Source organism: Ranitomeya variabilis, chromosome 2 (genome assembly GCF_051348905.1).
Source record: "Ranitomeya variabilis isolate aRanVar5 chromosome 2, aRanVar5.hap1, whole genome shotgun sequence".
Lineage (NCBI taxonomy): Eukaryota > Metazoa > Chordata > Amphibia > Anura > Dendrobatidae > Ranitomeya > Ranitomeya variabilis.
This window is the reverse complement of record NC_135233.1, coordinates 814,697,464-814,711,228: the sequence shown is the minus strand read 5'-3', so window position 1 is coordinate 814,711,228 and position 13,765 is coordinate 814,697,464.

Sequence of the window (13,765 nt, the reverse complement as noted above, 5' to 3'; positions counted from 1 at the left end):
CATATTCTAGCATCTTTTATTTGTGCCAAAAAGATGCATTCTACCAGTACCATTGAACTGGTTTCTAACATCAACCTGGACAAATGTGTTTTTTTTGTTATATTTGTTGCTTATTTTTGTTTTTGTTGCTGTTTGTCTGTATTCTCACAGGGGATAAATATTTTATATTGGGGAAGTAATTGATAGCAATAAAAAGAAATATATGAAAATTAAAGGATACATTCAAAATATAGAAAACAATTCTCTATTTTAAGGCTTAGCATAAATAAATACTTAAAATAGTTATGATTAAAAGTGTATCAGAAAGGATTTTAGATTGTTAGGCTGTGTGCACACGTTGTGGATTTTTTGCATCTTTTTTTGCGTTTTTTCACTATAAAAGCACATAAAAAACTCATACATTATGCATCCCATCATTTAGAATGCATTCCGCAATTTTTGTGCACATGATGCATTTTGTTACACAAAAAAAACGCATAGCGGTAAAAAACGCATCATGTTCATTAATTTTGCGGATTTTTTGCGTTTTTCCCGCTATTTAATGCATTGGGAAGCTCCGGAAAAAAACGTGAAAAAACTGCACAAAAACGCGAAAATGCATTTTCATGTTATGATGGGAGGGTGGGTTGTGAGTGGGGTTTTAGTTTAGTTTTTATTTGTTTTGTGAAAATCGTAAATGTAAGATTTGAATAAAATTGATCTAATATATAAAAAAGTTGAGTTAGGCATAGAACACACAAGTATGTGGATCTTGTTTGTTGGACAAGGAGCTCTTTTTAGCAAGCCCCTCATATTCATAAAATTCACTACTAATTATATGCCATGCCTATAGTTAAAGGGGTTGTCCACTATTCTGACATCTATCTCAATCTGAATGTTTGCCCCCATTAAAATAAACCTCTGGTACTGGCGCCATTCTAATCTTGTAAGCTTTTGCGCTCCTGGGGCTCAGGTCACATTGCCATGTGAACTGAGCCCTGCACCCAATCAGTGCCGGTTTCCTTGGACCGACGATTGAAAATCAAACATCAAGAGGATGTTGTAGAGCAGCCGCAGCCCTAACTTCCTGTTGTTGTTCAATACATCCAAAAGTGGGGCCAGTGAAGCTGGTGCTGATTGGGTTCAGGGCTCATATGTCATAAGAACCTCACAAGAGCCCCAGGAAGACACGTACCAGAGGTGAGAATAAGTGTTTTGAAATTAAAATTGGCAATCATTCACATTGAGAAGGGTTGTCCTAGTCGTGGACAACGCCTTTAACTACTTTTTACATGTCATCAGCTAGACAATAGGAAGCAATATTTATTTGCCTAAGTTACCCCTGTGCAGGTATACATATGGTTATATATGGTCCTTAATGCCATACCACAAAAGGTAGTAATGTCAAAACCAAGTAAATGTATCATCAAAAAAGTGTAGTCACATATCTTATGTCTAGTAATATTGAGAACTATAATTTATGACCGAGACATAAGGAGTTAACATGATCGAGTGAAATCATTCCACTCCTTGTATGTTCTCAGAAAGTAATTTTTATCCCTGTGATACAAAATTGGCCACAATCCTCCAGAGGATTCAGTTTTGATTTTCTCTTGATTAAATCCCCAGGCCTGAGTAGGTTTGTACATGACGGACGTGGGTCTATTTTAAACCTTCTTAACTATGTCTGCATGTAACATTTAAATTTACTCATTGAAAACCAAGCATGCTAAATGATATAATCTTACTCTAAGAAAGTCTCAATTGAAAATCCAAATACATCATAATGTGGAGGCTTCTAAAGTTGATAAGCTTTCCCTCCAGAGACATGAACTCTTATCTATTCTGTAAAGTACATTTATTAAACAGCATAAAAGATTATTCTGCATACACGCAAGTCACAGAGTTGCAGGAGTAGTAAAGATATCATTCTTTGAAGGATATAAAATATCTATATTTTCAACAGACTTCAAGGCTTTGTCTGTATTATTTAGGTCTGTATGACTATGACCTGATGGGTGATATTACTAATTATTATCTATTACGTGATGTAGATGTTAAAAATTTTCAGTGTGTTTAAAAGAAAACCATTCCAATACTGTGAAAAACTCCTCAGTGCTTATATTAGGGCACATGCTTTAATGCCTTGAATGTGGTGCACTTTCTAGGGATTTTTGCAAAGGAATTTTTGACAAGGACTTGACACAAAATTCAGTTATAAACCAGAAGCATCACATGGAGAGTTTGACATTTATTTGTGGCAAAATCCACACAGGAGTATTCTACTCTAAATCTAGTCTTATATTTAAACCTCATTGAGGGTAGTCTCAAGTACTTTATTGTTTGACAGGTCTGTAGAAGGTGATGGGCTGTATGATCCCTCGATAGCATGAAAAATTAGGGCAAATGGAAGCCCCAGAAAAATTGTAGGACTTTTTAGATATAACGTCCAAAAGGGTGAGCAATGTGACTCTTTGGCCCAACAATGATGGGCAAAGTCTGAGAGAATGTATATTTGCGTAATAATCAGGAGCATACTTTGCTGGTAATGGGCTTTAAAGGGCCACTGTCACCCCCCTCCAGCCGTTATAAACTAAAAGAGCCACCTTGTGCAGCAGTAATGCTGCATTCTAACAAGGTGGCTCTTTTAGTTTTTGCTTCTGTTATTCCCTCAATAAAGCATTTTATAATTTTCCCCAAATACCTATCTTTGTACCTGGAGGCAGGTCTGAAGCCTCCTCTGTGAAGCGCCCAACTGCCGTCACTCATCTCTTCTGGGGCGATGGTCACCGCCCCCTGCGCGCTGTTTTTTAAGCCGGCGCCTGTGCTGTGCGTGCCTGACTGGGGCAGGTGCAGTGTTCATTGGCCGTCCTAGCGCTGATGCCGGGTTCCGTTCTGCGCCTGTGCGGGCAGTGTGGCCACCCTGTTGCTGAATCCCCGCCCCGCACTATGTTATGCATTATGCACAGTACGGGGCGGGGATTCCTGGGCAGATTCCTGCACAGACCGACGCTGGAAGGCGGGGAACCTGGGGGAGCGTCTGACAAGCGCAGTGCGCATGCCCAGGAATCCCAGCCCCGCACTATGCATAATGCATAACGCAGTGCGGGGCGGGGATTCAGCAACAGGGTGGCCGCACTGCCCGCACAGGCGCAGAACGGAACCCGGCATCAGGGCTAGGGCGGCCAATGAACACTGCACCTGCCCCAGGCAGGCACGCACAGCGCAGGCGCCAGATTTAAGAAGAACAGCGTGCAGGGGGCGGCGACCATCGCCCCAGAAGAGATGAGTGACGGCAGTTGGGCGCTTCACAGAGGAGGCTTCAGACCTGCCTCCAGGTACAAAGATAGGTATTTGGGGAAAATTATAAAATGCTTTATTGAGGGAATAACAGAAGCAAAAACTAAAAGAGCCACCTTGTTAGAATGCAGCATTACTGCTGCACAAGGTGGCTCTTTTAGTTTATAACGGCTGGAGGGGGTGACAGTGTCCCTTTAAGCTAAATCTTTTTTTGATATTGTATAAGAGGATATAACATTACATTTCTTGGTACCTGCCTTGGCTGTCACAAAGGGAATTTCCAGAAGTTAAAGCAGCAAGTAATAACTGACTGATGCAACCAGCTTCCTGATAAGCAGAGTATTTTGGTGTCTATCGAATTTTATATATTGCCCAGGGGTTACCAGGATTTAATGGTATGTATTTCGACAAAGCTTTACAATGAAGCGATGATTTCTGAAGTAGTGCTTTAGACCTGTTAGAGAATGTAAACTGTTTCAAACTCTTTTTTGCATTACTCCACTATTTGTTTTGCAAAAATGACCATGTCGACTCCAGTCAGAATTTAATAGATATAAATTTGCAATGTCTGGACTGATCTGCAGTATAGAAAGGGTTTTCTAATAAGATTGGTGAGAGTCGATTCAGGTCTAGTGTTTGGCTTGGAGGATGAATGGTGCTCTAGAGAGCCCCGTGCTCTCAGAATGGATGTCTATCAGACAGAGCAGTAATCCTATATTGCCCATATTTTGCCCAGTTTATTAACTGGTCTGACAAACACTGCGTAGCATCATTTTACATCATTTTACACGTGCGCACATGTAAAGGAATGCATTGTGAGGTGTAAACTTATTAACTGGAGATGGGTAAATGTATTTCAGTGGAAATTAATTCTACTTGAATTTAAAATATATATATTTTTCAGAATACAGATTTTTTTGTATTTTGCTAAGAACAAATTCAGCAAAATGGCAGCCTGCTGTGGCTTTCATTTTGTTGAAATATAAAGGCCTGGCAAAAGATTTAAAAAAAAATCTAAAACTAAGCACCTTACTGCTCACCTGTCTCATCAACCCTCCTGCCTCATTAGGGTCTATTGGCCTCTTTTTTCTGATGTCACTTGCCATTGTCTTCACTATAGAACAGGACTTCTGGCCATGACCAGGTCCTGAAGGTCACGGCATGTTGTGACATGTGCCGAGATGTTACAACGTTCCCTAACCTATGAAGCCTGGTCACACCCAGAAGTCCTGTTTAGTATGAAGATACTAGGCCTTGGTGGTCATAGAGCGGTTTAATGTCACGAAAAACATCACTACCACCAAAGCTTGGTTGGCCGAAAGTCCTATTCTAGAGTCAAGACAATGGTGTGGAAAAAAGAACCCCTGAAAACCAGACGGCACGATGCAGCGCAGGTGTCGAGACAGGTGAACAGTGGGGTATTACATTTTTTTAGTTTTTTACGTATTACATTTATTAAGCCCTGAGGTCTCTCCTGACCTCAGAGCCTGATAGGAAACATTCAGTTCACTGATAATACGTATCCTGCAAATTGAATTTCTGTGAATAATTTGCACAATTTAGTTGATTCAAATTTTGCTAGATTCGCAAATCTCTATTATTAACACGTTCTGTTAGCCCTGAATAACTGGTAGTTGTAATTTTTATACTTTGCTCAATTTCAGATTTGGATCAGAATATTTTTTTTCTTTCTTTTCAATATTTGGCTAAAATAATTAATACTTTTACAGACAAAAACAATTTCCTTTAAAAATGGTGACTGCTGTAAGTCAATACACAGCAATTCTAAAACACATCAGCGACTCCAAATCAAAGCTTTCATTATGTAGTAGCACCTATGAACTTGCATGTGCTATTACTTATAGTCTGCTTAACTTGTATAATAACCACTAAAAATGTATACGCACCAATTACTTAGCCAATGGAACTTTTCAGAGCTGGGCGAACCCCTGGATGTTCGGGTCTGGCAAGTTCGGCTGAACAGTTATAAAAAAGTTTGGGTTTGGGTACCAGAATGGTACCTGGACCCGAACCCGGACTCCAATCACTTGAATGGGGGACCCAAACATCCAGTGTTTGCCATGCTGTCATGTGCATGACAGCACGAAAAACACTGCTTCTGATAGGCGGTAAAATCATTACTGCTGATTAGACAGCCACGGTTCTCACGCTGTCAAATGACAGCATGGGCCGGCAGCTGTGATCAGAGGTAAAAAGTTTACGTTTAGTCACTGGGGTAGGCTGATGGGACTACTGCTCCTATCAGCCTACGCCTGCTACCACTAATAACAGTGAGAGCAGGTGGCGGCTGAAGGGAATATTTATCAGCCAGCGCCTGTACTCTAAATAAATAATTAAAAGAAAAAAACCTGATTAGGTTCCCCTGGATTTTTAATAACCAGCAAAGCAAAACTGACAGTTGAGGGCTGCAACCCTCAATGGTCAGCGTTAGCAAGGTTGGCTACCAGCATTGCTAAAGCAGACAGCTTGGGGTATTCTCAGGCTGGGAAGGGGCCATTGATAGTGGCCCCCAGCATAAAACAGCAGCACGGGAACCCCTCAATTCTTGATAACCAACCTTGCTAATGCGGACAGCTGAGGGTTTCAGCTTCCAGCTGTCAGTCTTGCCTGGCTGGTTATCAAAAATACAGGGGACCCCAAGCAGGTTTTTTTTTTAATTATTTATTTAGAGTGCAGGTGCCAAATGATGAATACTCCCATTATTGCCTCCTGCATTCGCTGTTATTAGCAGCAGGTAGCTGATGGGAGCAGTAGTGACAGCATGGAAACCGCAGCTGTAAACATTTTACCGGCTATTAGAAGCAGTGTTTGCCACGCTGTCATGCACATGACAGCGCGACAAACACCCGGTGTTTGGGGAGCTGAACTTGGACAGTAACACGGACTTTCGGGGGAAGTCCGTGTTCGGTGTCAGTGCCCGAACAGTAGGTGTTCGGTACGGACGCCAAACTTTACTTTTCGGGTTCGCCCATCTCTAATCAGCAAGTTCTTAATGTAAGTCTATGAGAACCAGAACAAGGCCAGAACGAAGCTCTTATAGACTAGCATTGTGAGCTTGTAACAATGAGCCCTGACTTCCGGTCAGTCAGAAGTTAGTGTTCACAAGATGGTAGATTGGGGTCGGAGTGGCTCTGGGAAAAGCAGAAGATGGTAATTGGTAAGTATATTACTAGAAGCAGGTAATGTGCATTATTAAAACCACTCAGGTGATGAAATGAAAAGCAAAATGTTGGAGGGGTGCTTTAAGCATAAAAAAATATAAACAACTTTCTACATTTGGTGTTGACATCATCATGGGGATCTTTATAACAAAGTTACCAGGTTATCTTTCTCTAGTTTTTTTTAGACCTATACTACAGACAGACAGACAGACAGAATTGCGTGCTGTCTCCAATAGATTTCAGGGGATGTAGTCTGTATGTCAGCTTGCAGAGATAAACCTGCCGAGGCTGTGACAGCTCCCTGCTCCCCTGTGCTTGCTCTAGCTGCAGAATTGTAATACAATGGATATTAGAATGCCTCTGTTTATAGCAGAGACAGAATTTTAACACAATATAGTAGTTGATGTGCACTGCTGACATATTGTAAAATATATTTACATGAGTACTTAATCCTTTTTAGAATTCCTTAACTTCCTAAAAACTTTAAACTTTTCAACTTTGGTCATATGATACCATTGTACAGAACAAACTGTCTGCTTATTTTGTTTTTAACTTCGATTATGTGAGCTGTATTACTGTGAATGTACGAGATCTCTGCATTCTTGTCTTTTCTTGTCCTGTTTGTTATTCCAGCTTATGTTTTGCGTCTCTCTAAGTCTCTCTTTTCTATCTAACTCTCTCCAGGGAGAATTTTCTCAGTAAGCTTTGCATTATGAACAGTGACAGTCAGGATAAGAACAACAAACACATCCTTTCCTGTTCTCTTCTGAAAAGTTCCATTGGCTAAGTAATTGGTGCGTATACATTTTAAGTGGTTATCATACTAGTTAAGCAGACTATAAGTAATGGCACATGCAAGTTCATAGGTGCTACTACATAATGAAAGCTTTGATTTGGAGTCGCTGATGTGTTTTAGAATTGCTGTGTATTGACTTACAGCAGTCACCATTTTTAAAGGAAATTGTTTTTGTCTGTAAAAGTATTAATTATTTTAGCCAAATATTGAAAAGAAAGAAAAAAAATATTCTTATCCAAATCTGAAATCGAGCAAAGTATAAAAATTACAACTACCAGTTATTCAGAGCTAACAGAACGTGTTAATAATAGAGATTTGCGGATCTAGCAAAATTTGAATCAACTAAATTGTGCAAATTATTCACAGAAATTCAATTTGCAGGATATGTATTATCAGTGAACTGAATGTTTCCTATCAGGCTCTGAGGTCAGGAGAGACCTCAGGGCTTAATAAATGTAATACGTAAAAAACAAAAAAAAGTAATACCCCACTGTTCACCTGTCTCGACACCTGCGCTGCATCGTGCCGTCTGGTTTTCAGGGCCTCTTTTTTCCACACCATTGTCTTGACTCTAGAATAGGACCACATTGGTATGCTGTGTGCCTATTTGAGACATGCTATCAGCTTTATTTGGAGCCTGGTACTGACCAACATATTGGGCCTAAACTGAGATTGGAGTTCCATATATACTTAAACCTCTGAGGTGCCCAACTGCAAGACGTTTTTCAACAAACACCCTTTTTTTTCTTTTTTTTTTTTCTCTTTCATGTGTGGGTCCTGGAATCACAAATATGTAGTGTGGTCCCTCAGGACTATATGGCGGGTAACTAATATATGGGCTTTGTTGACACTTTGTCATTTATACCTTCCTGCTCATGGTTGGTTTGTAGTGTCCCTGTGTATATACCATGATTTATTATATATTTATTATATCCTACCTTTTAATTTTAATGTTTGTGCTTTGTGACTCTAATAAAATTTGTTATTTAGTGGTATTTGTTGGTGGTCCCTGGAATATAGTTTGTCTCTTTTTCTCTTTAATCCTAGTCCCTATTTTAAACAGATGCCAGGTTGATCCCCCTACATATGTTTACATACTTCTTCAGTGAATTGGAGATGGTGCCCTCCGCATGCTTTCTTTTTGTTTCAATAGTAATACTTCTCACTAGGGTTGAGCGACTTTCATTTTTTTAAGATCGAGTAGGGTTTTGGGAAACCCGATTTTGTCCAGAGTCGAGTCGAGTGCAGTCGGCCGATTATCGCTAAAAGTCGGGGATCGACCGAAACACGAAACCCAATGCAAGTCAATGGGGAAGCATAGTCGGCAGTGAGTGGAGGCCAGGAAAACACCTACAGTGCCCATTTTAATGCCAAAAACATCCATTCTTGTTTCTGAAGCTTGCCAATCTTAATTAACTGTATAATAATAGTTGGGCATAGGGAATTGGGGGAAAGTTGTGGGGGGAGTAGGGCTGGCTCAAGTTTTTCGTGGGCCCAGGAAATGCGGACTACGTCACGGCGGTGTTGCAGGGAAAGGTAAGTATTTAAACGTTGCAAGTGCTGTGATCCTGAGCAAGCAGGGGGGGGCCCACTCGTTCGCATTGGCACTGGCACAGGGCCCCTCAAAGTACGGCGGTGTGTTTGCATGGCGGGGGCGCCTCCCACCAGCAGCGACACTTTTGCGTACTCTGAGGGGCCCTGTGCCAGTGACGTCGCCAACGAGTATGCCCCCCCACCTGATGAAGGAACCTGCACTTTCATCTGCACCTTCCTCTTTGTCCCTGTGTAAGGTGGTATAACATGCGGGAAGGGGAACCTTACTTTCAGCAGGGTCAGATTCTGGCTGTGTAGAGTACAAGGGGAATGTAGTGGTCTAGGTCAATGTACCAGCAGACTCATTTAGCAGTGGCTGGGCAATGGGCAGGATGAGGAGGAAACAGATATAGGGCCAAAGAATAAAGTAGGCTAAATGCAGTTCAAAATTGGTAACAGGACTAAACAGGCGGCATTGCTTTGTTCAGTGGAGTAGCAAACCCAAGAGCAGCAGACACTGTTTCAAGGGCCTAACCACACTAGTAGGCCAAATGCAGTTTAATATCTGATAGTATAGGGCGAAAGCCAGAATGTGGAAGCTCAGCTTTGTTCAGTTGAGGACAACACCAGGGAGGGGCAGACACCTTTAGTAGGCCGGAAAAGCCTATTGCATTTTTTAAAATGGTAATTTGGAGCAGAAGGTTGAAGCTCAGCTTTATTTAGTTGAGGACAACACCAGGCAGGGGCACACAGACAGACACCTTTAGTAGGCCGGAAAAGCCTATTGCATTTTTTAAAATGGTAATTTGGAGCAGAAGGTTGAAGCTCAGCTTTATTTAGTTGAGGGCAACACCAGGCAGGGGCACACAGACAGACACCTTTAGTAGGCCGGAAAAGCCTATTGCATTTTTTAAAATGGTAATTTGGAGCAGAAGGTTGAAGCTCAGCTTTATTTAGTTGAGGGCAACACCAGGCAGGGGCACACAGACAGACACCTTTAGTAGGCCGGAAAAGCCTATTGCATTTTTTAAAATGGTAATTTGGAGCAGAAGGTTGAAGCTCAGCTTTATTTAGTTGAGGGCAACACCAGGGAGGGGCAGAAGCCGTTAGTAGGCCCTAACCACCATTTTGTTTTTTAAAAACCACTTAATGAGAGCCGGAAGGTTGAAGCTCAGCTTTATTCAGTTGAGGACAACACCAGGCAGGGGCACACAGACAGACACCTTTAGTAGGCCGGAAAAGCCTATTGCATTTTTTAAAATGGTAATTTGGAGCAGAAGGTTGAAGCTCAGCTTTATTTAGTTGAGGGCAACACCAGGCAGGGGCACACAGACAGACACCTTTAGTAGGCCGGAAAAGCCTATTGCATTTTTTAAAATGGTAATTTGGAGCAGAAGGTTGAAGCTCAGCTTTATTTAGTTGAGGACAACACCAGGCAGGGGCACACAGACAGACACCTTTAGTAGGCCGGAAAAGCCTATTGCATTTTTTAAAATGGTAATTTGGAGCAGAAGGTTGAAGCTCAGCTTTATTTAGTTGAGGGCAACACCAGGCAGGGGCACACAGACAGACACCTTTAGTAGGCCGGAAAAGCCTATTGCATTTTTTAAAATGGTAATTTGGAGCAGAAGGTTGAAGCTCAGCTTTATTTAGTTGAGGGCAACACCAGGCAGGGGCACACAGACAGACACCTTTAGTAGGCCGGAAAAGCCTATTGCATTTTTTAAAATGGTAATTTGGAGCAGAAGGTTGAAGCTCAGCTTTATTTAGTTGAGGACAACACCAGGCAGGGGCACACAGACAGACACCTTTAGTAGGCCGGAAAAGCCTATTGCATTTTTTAAAATGGTAATTTGGAGCAGAAGGTTGAAGCTCAGCTTTATTTAGTTGAGGGCAACACCAGGGAGGGGCAGAAGCCGTTAGTAGGCCCTAACCAAAGTTGAAGGCCAAATGCAGTTTAATTTCTGATACTATAGGCCGAAAGCCAGAAGGTGGAAGCTCCGATTTAGACAGTGGAGGACAATTTGAATTAGGGACTGCAGACAGACTTAGTAGGCTGTCCCCTGTGGACCATGCATCCAACACATTAACCCATTGCGCCGTAATGGACACGTAATCTTCCGTGGCCATGCCTACAGGTCCATGCGTCTGTTGTCAGGTGCACCTTTGTACTCACAGATTGCCAGAGTGCATGGACAATGCGGTCTTCTACATGCTGGTGGAGGGTTGGGATGGCTTTTCTCGCAAAAGAAGTGTCGACTGGTTAGCTTGTAGCGTGGTACAGCGTAGTCCATCATGGCCTTATTAATAGTAAATAAAATATATAACTAGGCTCTATGAACTTTTAAATAGGTTCCAGGGGTACACGGGCAGCATTGGTGTGGTCAGTGGAGGAGTATTGCAAGTAGGGGCTGCAGACAGGCTATCAAAGGCCTAAAATACCAAACAGTAGGCACTCATGGCAGTTTTACATCGGTTACATGGATACACAGGCAGGCACTCCAGGCAGCATTGTGGTCAGTGGAGGAGTATTGCAAGTAGGGGCCGCAGACAGGCTATCAAAGGCCTAAAATAACAAACAGTAGGCAGTCATGGCAGTTTTACATCGGTTACATGGATACACAGGCAGGCAATCCAGGCAGCATTGTGGTCAGTGGAGGAGTATTGCAAGTAGGGGCCGCAGACAGGCTATCAAAGGCCTAAAATAACAAACAGTAGGCAGTCATGGCAGTTTTACATCGGTTACATGGATACACAGGCAGGCACTCCAGGCAGCATTGTGGTCAGTGGAGGAGTATTGCAAGTAGGGGCCGCAGACAGGCTATCAAAGGCCTAAAATAACAAACAATAGGCTCATTGCAGTTTTACAGCGGTTACATGGATAGACGGGCAGGCAGCTTGGTGGTGAGTGGAGGAGTATTTAAAGTAGGGACCGCAGACAGGCTTCAAAGGCCTAACATAAGAAAATGGGCTGGCTGTAGGCACTTTGTAATTGGTTCCAGGGGTACACGGGCAGCAGTGGTCTGGCCAGTGGAGGACTAGTGGAAGGAGGGACCGCAGACAGGCTTCAAAGGCCTAACATAAAAAAATGGGCTGGCTGTAGGCACTTTATAATTGGTTCCAGGGGTACACGGGCAGCAGTGGTCTGGCCAGTGGAGGACTAGTGGAAGGAGGGACCGCAGACAGGCTTCAAAGGCCTAACATAAAAAAATGGGCTGGCTGTAGGCACTTTATAATTGGTTCCACGGGTACACGGGCAGCAGTGGTCTGGCCAGTGGAGGACTAGTGGAAGGAGGGACCGCAGACAGGCTTCAAAGGCCTAACATAAAAAAATGGGCTGGCTGTAGGCACTTTATAATTGGTTCCAGGGGTACACGGGCAGCAGTGGTCTGGTCAGTGGAGGACTAGTGGAAGGAGGGACCGCAGACAGGCTTCAAAGGCCTAACATAAAAAAATGGGCTGGCTGTAGGCACTTTATAATTGGTTCCAGGGGTACACGGGCAGCAGTGGTCTGGCCAGTGGAGGACTAGTGGAAGGAGGGACCGCAGACAGGCTTCAAAGGCCTAACATAAGAAAATGGGCTGGCTGTAGGCACTTTATAATTGGTTCCAGGGGTACACGGGCAGCAGTGGTCTGGTCAGTGGAGGACTAGTGGAAGGAGGGACCGCAGACAGGCTTCAAAGGCCTAACATAAAAAATGGGCTGGCTGTAGGCACTTTATAATTGGTTCCAGGGGTACACGGGCAGCAGTGGTCTGGTCAGTGGAGGACTAGTGGAAGGAGGGACCGCAGACAGGCTTCAAAGGCCTAACATAAAAAAATGGGCTGGCTGTAGGCACTTTATAATTGGTTCCAGGGGTACACGGGCAGCAGTGGTCTGGCCAGTGGAGGACTAGTGGAAGGAGGGACCGCAGACAGGCTTCAAAGGCCTAACATAAGAAAATGGGCTGGCTGTAGGCACTTTATAATTGGTTCCAGGGGTACACGGGCAGCAGTGGTCTGGTCAGTGGAGGACTAGTGGAAGGAGGGACCGCAGACAGGCTTCAAAGGCCTAACATAAAAAAATGGGCTGGCTGTAGGCACTTTATAATTGGTTCCAGGGGTACACGGGCAGCAGTGGTCTGGCCAGTGGAGGACTAGTGGAAGGAGGGACCGCAGACAGGCTTCAAAGGCCTAACATAAAAAAATGGGCTGGCTGTAGGCACTTTATAATTGGTTCCAGGGGTACACGGGCAGCAGTGGTCTGGCCAGTGGAGGACTAGTGGAAGGAGGGACCGCAGACAGGCTTCAAAGGCCTAACATAAAAAAATGGGCTGGCTGTAGGCACTTTATAATTGGTTCCAGGGGTACACGGGCAGCAGTGGTCTGGTCAGTGGAGGACTAGTGGAAGGAGGGACCGCAGACAGGCTTCAAAGGCCTAAAATAACAAACAATAGGCTCATGGCAGTTTTACAGCGGTTACATGGATACACGGGCAGCTTGGTGGTGAGTGGAGGAGTAGTGCAAGGAGTGTCTGTCCCAGTACTCCCAAAATATAAATAGATGTTAATGTCTCGCAAAACAACCAAAACAAAAAAAAAGGTGGCATACTTAGGTACAGGGGTGGGCTCATCTGCTGAGTTTCTGACATAGCAATTTGGCAGTAACTATTTAATGGTGCCAATATAGGACACAGACACAGACTACTTTAAGTTGCATCATAGATGTCTACAAATGTGTATTGTCAGTGCCAGACATTGAATGATGTCAGCGAATAGACTAAAGATTGGTGGAGCTGTGCGACATAATTTTGCATGTGGTAGAGCACATTTTGAGCTGGGGTAGGGGGGAACTCTCTAGAGGCCGGCGGGACCGCCCCAGGGCCCCTCATGTTACAACGGTGTGTCTGACGTTGGGTGCGCACCACCACCGCCAGAGACACTACATTGTACTATGAGGGACCCAGTAGCAATGCCGTCAACCAAAAGCGAGCACAC